Here is a 9,185-nt window from a genome sequence, read left to right as displayed (position 1 = left end):
TAAAAGGAGCAGGAGGACTGACATTCGGCAGAAGACCAGGAGCGAGAGGCAGCTGAGAAGTATCTGGTGCGTTTCACTTAAAAGGGAACCGGTTAAAGACTTTTTGAAGTAAAGAAGAGCATCTCATCTGAACCTGATGTGAGTATTGTGTGGAAAAGCACAACTATTGGACTTGTATGTTGAATATAAATCACTGATAATGTGTGAAGGAAATCGGGGATTGTGCTGGTTAAGTCTCATTTGGACCATGAGTAAACTGTTCCTTCCTTCAAAGGTCTATCATGGATATTTAACTGCAGTTCTGTGAGTATCCCAACTTAACCATGAAGCATAACTGCAAACTGTAAGTCATTAATTTCTCATTACTCTTGGGCACATGGATGTATTTTGGCTTCCTGGTGAGTTAACCTGTTACCTGAGTATTAAGGATGTTTTATTGGTTCATGGTTTACTTAGATGTTTGGTTTATGTTGGTTAAAATGATTAGTTAAAATTGTTACAGGCTCCAAGTTAGTGTTGTAAGCTGGAGTAATAGGTTGGGTTCTGATATCTTCAGTCTTCTTTCATTCTACTCTCCTGAGCTCTGCATCTTCTTCACGTGAGTCTTGCTTTACTAATGAGGGTGTGGTCTGAGTGAGCAGAGGTGCATACTGGGATACAGAGATGTCTGAAGTCTACAGGTCTGTAGACACGCCCCCTCAGGGGAAACCGAGTGTTTGAGAAACTGTCGTGACGTCAGTTACATGGACTGGAATGCTCTTAAAGATGGAGACAGGGGTTCAGAAGGAGAAACACCAGGGGAAGATGAGGGGGCTCCTCATCTCAACGACTGAAACGCAACTTCAGTCTGACACAGAACCATGGAACACATTTAACAGTCCCCTCCAGGCATCGTGACTCCTCAGGAACAGTTTCATTTCCAAGAAGGTCTTAATCTGGGGCCATCCCCAGATGGATCCTGCTCCTCAAGAGCCACCCCCTCCACTGGGTGGTCTTCTGAACAGATGACCTCCTTCCTGTCCTCAGGCTGACTAAAGCTGCACCGTTTGCATTCAGGAAACCACTGGACTACAAAGACATGACTTCAGAGACGTTGAATCAACCTCGGACACATTTTGGAGACGCCAAGCATAATCCATCACCAATGTGGGACGCCACTGAAGAATGTTGTACATGATTTACGTCTCTGGAGACATTGGTTGTTCTGTTATGGGTGCCCTGGCAGGAGAGCTGGGGGGGGGTGATGGAATGTTATTTGGCATGAGGTTTTTACCCTGCATGATTGTTTGGCCTTTTATGGCTCGGTGGTGTGTGTGTGTGTGTGTGTGTGTGTGTGTGTGTGTGTGTGTGTGTGTGTGTGTGTGTGTGTGTGTGTGTGTGTGTGTGTGTGTGACATGAGATGGAAGATTTTTCAGTATCGCTAGGGTTCTGTGTGTGTCTCCCACTCACACCTGGCATGGGGTCTGTGTGTGTGTGTGTCCGCCTTGCTTTGACAGTGATAATGTTCATACGGGGGTCTGCGTGATTGGCTTGGGATATTGGAATGGTCAACTAAATCATACCTGATGGACGGCCACACGTTTACTTAAGGGCCTCCAGTAGACATGAAGAGCCCTGAGCGACGCTCTGGAGCGATATCCAAAACACTGGGCAGGAAGGAGAGTACCCAACTCAAGTGTAAAAGGATGCAAGTGGTGTGTTCAGATCAGTGACTTCAAACTAGGACTACACCAATCAGGATCAATGGAGGATGGACACCAAAAGGAATTCCACAAGGAGAGTGACGTTGGATAGGGACCTAAATGGATATTCAAGATGACCTTCAGACCTGTAATGAGACGGCTCTTCCTACCTGGCTGGATTGATGGAGAGCCCTGTGGATCTTGTCTTGCTCTCAGTTGCACGTCTTCTCAGGCTGAACTGTATTTGTTTCGGACAGGCCTAGCTGAACGATTGGTTCCCTTAAATCAGAACCAATCCGGGAACTCCAGCTAGTGCGCTCTTCGAGCTGAAGTGTTGCTCTTCAGCTGAGGAGGTAAGGGAACCTTCACTGGGGCTTCAAGATGTAAAGAGGAGAATGTTTCAAAGTGTTCCATGGTACTCTGATGAAGACCGTTGTTGTGTTCTACTGGCTGAGAGGAAGAACCCACACATCTTCCTCTTGGCCTTTCTCCTCTGAGAATCCTGGCGCCATCTTGAAGGATATTCCATTTCATGTAACTGATGTCACGACAGATTCTCAAACACTTGGTTTCTCCTGAGGGGCGTTTCTATAGAACTGAAGACTTCAGACAGCACTGTATCCCAGCATGCATCTCTGCTCACTCAGACCACACCCCATGAGTAGGATGCAACACTCTAGTGATGGCGATGTTGAGTTTTATAAGTAATGTGGGAGCAGACTAAGGGGATTAGAACACAATGGAATGTCAAGTCTGTAAATCTTTAAACCATGAAGATGGTTGGATAGTTCAGGAATAGGGCTTTTTAATATGGGCAGTCTTTTCACTCAGATGCTCACTTCTCACTGGAGCTGTACATGTGTTGGCTGGCTGGCATGATTTGCTGTTGGTGATGAGGCGGTCAGGGTGACGTTGCAGGGCTATGGTCGGCTCTCGGTGAGCTCAACGTTTAGATTTGCTCTGTATGGTTTGTACCCTGAATAATCTAGATAATTGTAAAATGTAGACACGGTATTGAATGATTTTAGGTTTAAAGTTGTTGTACATGGTAATTTGCTTCTTCGTATGGTTTTGAGTGATATAACTTGTACACACTGGGTGCATAGTAGTAGTAGTAATGACCAACAGCAACAAACAGATCTCCTCAAGGTAAGTCTGTTGGCTGTGTTTTTAATGAAGACCATCGCTGGACTTCAGGATCTTCCTCCGTTCAGCTCAAGGTGAGGCGCTGGTTCAGTTTTTTCTTTGGTTGGTTCCGGCCGGAATGTTCGGATTCCAGTTGGACGGTTTGTGCTTCCCGCCGTGGAAGGTTCTGAGTGCGGTCACTTGATTTAGTCCCAATGGTTAGCATAGAACGTTGTAGTCTTGACAACCATAAGAAACCACCTGGCAGTTAGTTGGACGGGAGTCCCCTAAGGGAATCTGGCGGAACGTTCTGGATTGTATTTGCGTAACCTCGAATATGTTGATAATTTCCGATGGTTGCGCCGTACTTTTACGTTGACGGGACTCTCGCTGCGTACAGAACGGCGTTCTACTTGCGGCCCCATTTTTTGACATCAGTGAAGGCTGAAAATCATTTCAAGGTGGAAGACAATTTGACATTTCTTCAAGGAACCCAGCACCTGAATATGGCTGAGTAAATTTGATTTAATATCGATACTGCTTAGTGTTCTTTGTTACTTCAGCTTTTGTACGTTCTAAATATCTGCTGTGATTAATTGCCACAGAAGTTAAGACGTTAAACAACTTTGGTGCAGAGTTAGCAACTGGATAATATCGAAGCTAAAATAATGGCCGTCATTCCCACATGTTACAGTAGAAGATACTAGAGCTGTGCAAGGTTAAAAAGGTAACATGTAGTTTGTCCCAAGGTGTCTGCCTCCTCGTCCAGAGCAAGAGCTCCACCTCCTCACCCAGAGCCAGACCTCCACCTCCTGTCAGAAGTCCCCCAGAACAGGTCAGTGCTCTGGTGTGTGTGAGTAGAGTCTTCTCAGGTCAGTTACAATGCATGGCCTGAACCACTTCTTTAAACTTGTGGACTGCTCTGTCTTCATTCCCAAAAAACGGGATGCTCATGTCTGGTTTCAAATCATTTCTAGCCTGGAGTTATAAAATAATAGTTCAATTAATTGTGTAACTCGGTTTCGGATGAGTCAATTAAGTTTATTTTTGGGCAGATGCTGATATAAATCTGCTGCTGTAGCTGAAAGGCGAGGCTGAGAGGCTGGGGACCGGAGGCTTGTGGTGCCAGGCTGGACCGGAGACTGAGGCTGGAGACCAGCGGCCTGCAGCACCGGACCAGAGGGTAACCATCACCAAGCTCATCTGAAACACTAAAATCCACGGTAGTTTAGGTCTGGTTTTGATCATCTTATGACTTTAAATGTGTGCCAAGCTGTGATTTGAGTTAATTCATACGGGGGTTATGCAACAGTCATATGAGCCATTAATGTTACTAGTTCTGCTACGACCGTAGTGGATGAATTGCTGAACGCGACAATCTGCAGACGTTGTCTTTTAAGTGTTTCAATTTGTCTTCCAATTTACAAGTGAACCTCAGATGCAGGAGGTGGGGTGTGTTGCGTCCACAGGTGATTTATTGCTGAGACCAACTGTGTTTACAACCAGACCAGGAATCCATGGCTGAAGGAGCTGATGGAGGAGCCGTGCTGAAGGAGCTGATGGAGTAGCCGTGCTGAAGGAGCTGATGGAGGAGTCGTGCTGAAGGCCCTGCCTTGTGGAGGAGCTGGTGGAGGCCCTGCCTGGTGAAGGACGTCTGTCGTGGGGTAGATGGAGCTTGACTCTGAAGTGATCATCACCCTCACTGCCACTTCTCGTAGAATACTGTTACCACAAACTACCAGCGTGTGTACCATATATACCAGACGACTACATCTGATTTACCACATGTTGAAGCAAGACTTCCGCTGTTTGTTCCAGACCAGGACTCTGTCTGAGGAGAGCTGCTGGAGGAGCTGAGACGCTGGAGGACGACTAGGAATCGACCAACAAGGATATCTCGTAAGTTTGTATTTACTTACTGTACATGGTTGACTTAAAGCGCAAAATACAGCTGTTACTTTGACATTAACCAACTGCCGCTGTGTTTTCTTACTAGAACGTGTTTCTGGAGCGGAGGCGAGCTGGTAGGGGAGCCGTGAATCCGGAGGATGACCATCACTCTACCAACAAGGATCGCAAGTTTGTAATAACCAAACAAGCTGTAAATAAATGGCTTAAAAATAAGACAAACTACATGTTTGTTACCAGACTTTAGGGCCAGACTCGCGCTGTTTGTTCCAGACCAGGACTCTGGCTGAGGAGAGCTGATGGAGGAGCCAAGACTCTGGAGGACGACATCACTCCACCAACCAGGATCCTTCGTAAGTTTGCCTAAAATAAACTAAAGTGGACTTGTTGTAATGCAGGATTAGTTTGTCCAGTACAAGTTACGGCATACTATTGTGGTTGTTTACCAGACAAACTACAGCTGCTAATTTGTTACGCGCCATTAGAGCCCAACTACTCCTGTGTTTGTTACCTTTCATTAGAGACAAACTACTACTGTGTTTGCTACCTTACATTAGAGACAAATTGCGTTTGTAACCAGACCAGGAATCTGGAAGACTGATGGAGAAGCCGTACATCTGGAAGGCATATCCTGAGGACCACCAGCACTACCATCAAGGATTCCTCATAAGTTTGCATTATCTGGACATAGTGGACTAGGTAGGTGCCAGGTTCAAGTCCTCAGAATACAGTGATGCGTCCTTGAGCAAGGTGCCCTAAAGCCTGCCTGCTCCTTAATGACGTCTCTTTGGTTCAGATAATGTTGCATCTTTTGAATGTTGAACCTAATCAATGTCCTTGTTTGGTCCGGGCAGTCGCACCTGAGCTGAACCTCACCTGATCCTGTTTGGTCGGGGGTAGACACACCTGAGCTAAACCCGCCCTGATCCTGACATCCTGCTGGTCCCGTCTCCTCAGTTCATCTGAGCCTCGTCCTCCAGAAGACCTGCTGAGCTCAGCATTCTGAGGCTGATGGATCAATGACCTCCAGTGGGAGTGATCTTCTTGACCCCACATGTAACCTTGTGCTTCCACACGCCTTTCCCTCACGTCTGTCACTAACTTCACTACTCTCTACTGCTTCCTCTTTTCTTCCTTCTCTGTGGTTCAAACCTTTACACTGAAGGCGCGTCTTCCTGCCCTCAGAGGGTTTAGCGTTAGGGTTGAGAGTCAGGGTTTAGGGTCAGGGACAGAGCTGGTCAGGGAGGAGCGTTTGAACCATATATACCAGACGACTACATCTGTTTTACCACATGTTGAAGCAAGACTTCCGCTGTTTGTTCCAGACCAGGACTCTGTCTGAGGAGAGCTGCTGGAGGAGCTGAGACGCTGGAGGACGACTCGGAATCGACCAACAAGGATTCCTCGTTAGTTTGTAAAAAGGGCAAAATACAGCTGTTACTTTGACATGCGTTGACCAACTACCGCTGTGTTTTCTTACTAGAATATGTTTCTGGAGCGGAGGCGAGCTGTTAGGCGAGCCGTGAATCTGGAGGATGACCATCACTCTACCAACAAGGATTGTAAGTTTGTATTAACCAAACAAACTGGAAATAAAGGGCTTAAAAATGAGACAAACTACATGTTTGTTACCAGACTTTAGGGCCAGACTCGCGCTGTTTGTTCCAGACCAGGACTCTGGCTGAGGAGAGCTGATGGAGGAGCCAAGACTCTGGAGGACGACATCACTCCACCAACCAGGATCCTTCGTAAGTTTGCCTAAAATAAACCGAGTGGACTTGTTGTAATGCAGGATTAGTTTGTCCAGTACAAGTTACGGCATACTATTGTGGTTGTTTACCAGACAAACTACAGCTGCTACTTTGTTACGTGCCATTAGAGCCCAACTACTCCTGTGTTTTTGACCTTACATTAGAGCCCAACTACTACTGTGTTTGTTACCTTTCATTAGAGACAAACTACTACTGTGTTTGCTACCTTACATTAGAGACAAATTACGTTTGTAACCAGACCAGGAATCTGGAAGACTGATGGAGAAGCCGTACATCTGGAAGGCAAATCCTGAGGACCACCAGCACTACCATCAAGGATTCCTCATAAGTTTGCATTATCTGGACATAGTGGACTAGGTAGGTGCCAGGTTCAAGTCCTCAGAATACAGTGATGCGTCCTTGAGCAAGGTGCCCTAAAGCCTGCCTGCTCCTTAATGACTTATCTTTGGTTCAGATAATGTTGCATCTTTTGAATATTGAACCTAATCAATGTCCTTGTTTGGTCCGGGCAGTCGCACCTGAGCTGAACCTCACCTGATCCTGTTTGGTCGGGGGTAGACACACCTGAGCTAAACCCGCCCTGATCCTGACATCCTGCTGGTCCCGTCTCCTCAGTTCATCTGAGCCTCGTCCTCCAGAAGACCTGCTGAGCTCAGCAGTCTGAGGCTGATGGATCAATGACCTCCAGTGGGAGTGATCTTCTTGACCCCACATGTAACCTTGTGCTTCCACACGCCTTTCCCTCACGTCTGTCACTAACCTCACTACTTCACTACTCTCTATTGCTTCCTCTTTTCTTTCTTCTTTGTGGTTCAAACCTTTACACGGAAGGCGCGTCTTCCTGCCCTCAGAGGGTTTAGCGTTAGGGTTGAGAGTCAGGGTTTAGAGTCAGGGACAGAGCTGGTCAGGGAGGACTGCTTTTACACAAACCTCTTCACTTGCTTTCGGAATGGTGGTGACATTTTGAAAAGATTCATTTGGGAAAATGTTTTCCTCGGCTTTCCTTTAAAAAATTGTATCAAACTTCTGTCAAGTGTTTTTGTTTATATATTAAAATCCCACATTGACTTCTACATGTTTGGTGCGGTTCATTTAATTGTCCTTTAACGTGGTTAATGTCAAGCTAAACTCCTGCAATACATTTAATATACATGATTGTTATTCAGTAATGTTCACATAATCCATTTCGTAAAAATATGAAACCTCCATATTACTACTAAATTCAAGCCTATTCATGTATTTAACAATGTACATACTGCCCCGCAGGCCATTCTCTGCTACTACAACACGTTCAATCCACTAACCCGTCTCACGTCAATGTACAATGTACTATAGCTACGTTGGTTCAAACGGAAAATGTAGTTTGTGTGAGACTGTTGTCCAGCAGAGGGAGCCTTAGACACCTTAATTATACAGGAATGTCTATTTACATTTTAAAATGTTCATGGGCTAGTCTAGTTTGTCTGCAAATAGCTCTGCCTCCAGCAACAGGATTGGTCGAAACATATGAAGTGAAAGAAATAAAAGCCAAGTTCACCAGATCTGAGGTAAGCTGTGGTCAGATTTTGGATCATGAATGTATTGAGTGAACGACGTCTGAGCTAAATATTACCCTGGAACTTGGTTTCCTGGAGCTCGGAGGACGGCAGGACGCGTGTTTACCTGGTCGATTAGGCCCTGAACGCAGACCCTGAACCTGAACCCAGACATGCAAGGAACATATGTGGAACATCTGTTTACAGACCCGACGTGGTTTAATTAGCAGGTTGGAAACATAGATGTGTGACATCGTCGGAGTAATAGTTTATACACTTTATGGTCGGAGTGCTAGCTTGTGGAGATTGAGGCCCCGTTCACACGAAGCCGATTTCATGGCGAAACCGCAAAGGTCTTGTACGGTTCGGCCTTCCGTCCACACGAAGCCGGCGAATCCGCTGACCGAAACCGTAAACTTCTGAAACCTCCCTCGGAGGTGGTTTCAAATCTACCCGGATTCGTGTGGATGCCTGAAACCGACTGAAACCGTAAACGATGACGTCATCGCCCCACCCCTCGACCCTCTAGCCAATGACTGTTAAGCCCGCAGAGTCTCAGAACTCACAACAAAGATGATGGCGGACCACAGGCTTGTAATCGTTCTGCAGCAGATCATGTCCCTTGTTGGGTTGCTAAGCCATTATTTATTAAGACTGTTGACTGACTGTTTGTTTGTGTTGTTAGTGGTTCGGGGGGCAGCCTTTATGCGCATGCTTGCCTGTTCTTCTTATTTAATTTTCTTCTGGATTTCTGTAGCAGAAGCAGCGCCCCTTATGGGCCTGGCATGTGTACTACAGCGTTTCTACAGATCTACCCGGTTACGCTTGACTCCGTCTTTACGGAGATACTCCGAAACCGGATAGATCGAAACCGGAGCGGTTTCGCCCGATTCGGCTTCGTGTGGACGGGGCCTGACGTGACAGGGGCTATCGGAGGGTTAGCCAGTTTTAAGGCTGCCAGCCATGTAATAAGGGCTGGTTTCCTATTCAAAGGTAGCCTGTGGAAATGTATGATTACCCCAGTTGCCTTGGCCCTATATAATTGATTACTGCAGCAATGCAGTATGATCCTCCTGTAGACCTGGTTATTTGCTTTTCCGCAGCCATTTCAGCGAGCATCAGAGTCTGACTCATTACCTGCTATGGCTGCTAAAGCCACAGAG

At 46.3% G+C, this 9,185-nt stretch overlaps 2 long non-coding RNA genes across 4 annotated transcripts; both read left to right on the top strand.

Moving 5' to 3' along the window:
- Positions 1–3,572: 3,572 nt before the first annotated feature.
- On the top strand, positions 3,573–4,886 carry LOC130377299 (uncharacterized). Of its 2 annotated transcripts, XR_008894145.1 has the most exons (6): positions 3,573–3,642; positions 3,863–3,990; positions 4,314–4,351; positions 4,387–4,471; positions 4,626–4,706; positions 4,804–4,886. It is a non-coding gene; the product is annotated as an uncharacterized LOC130377299 (long non-coding RNA). The 2 variants fall into 2 exon arrangements; XR_008894144.1 differs by having other exon boundaries at positions 4,314–4,471.
- Positions 4,887–4,930: 44 nt separating this feature from the next.
- On the top strand, positions 4,931–7,201 carry LOC130377298 (uncharacterized). Of its 2 annotated transcripts, none has more exons than XR_008894142.1 (8): positions 4,931–5,068; positions 5,296–5,414; positions 5,570–5,771; positions 6,041–6,121; positions 6,199–6,277; positions 6,351–6,463; positions 6,726–6,844; positions 7,000–7,201. It is a non-coding gene; the product is annotated as an uncharacterized LOC130377298 (long non-coding RNA). The 2 variants fall into 2 exon arrangements; XR_008894143.1 differs by having other exon boundaries at positions 6,703–6,844.
- Positions 7,202–9,185: the final 1,984 nt, after the last annotated feature.

The sequence above is a fragment of the Gadus chalcogrammus genome, chromosome 23, assembly GCF_026213295.1.
Source record: "Gadus chalcogrammus isolate NIFS_2021 chromosome 23, NIFS_Gcha_1.0, whole genome shotgun sequence".
In the NCBI taxonomy this organism is placed as follows: domain Eukaryota; kingdom Metazoa; phylum Chordata; class Actinopteri; order Gadiformes; family Gadidae; genus Gadus; species Gadus chalcogrammus.
The sequence above is the reverse complement of the archived record's forward strand: the minus strand, read 5'-3'. Positions and strand labels throughout refer to the sequence as shown.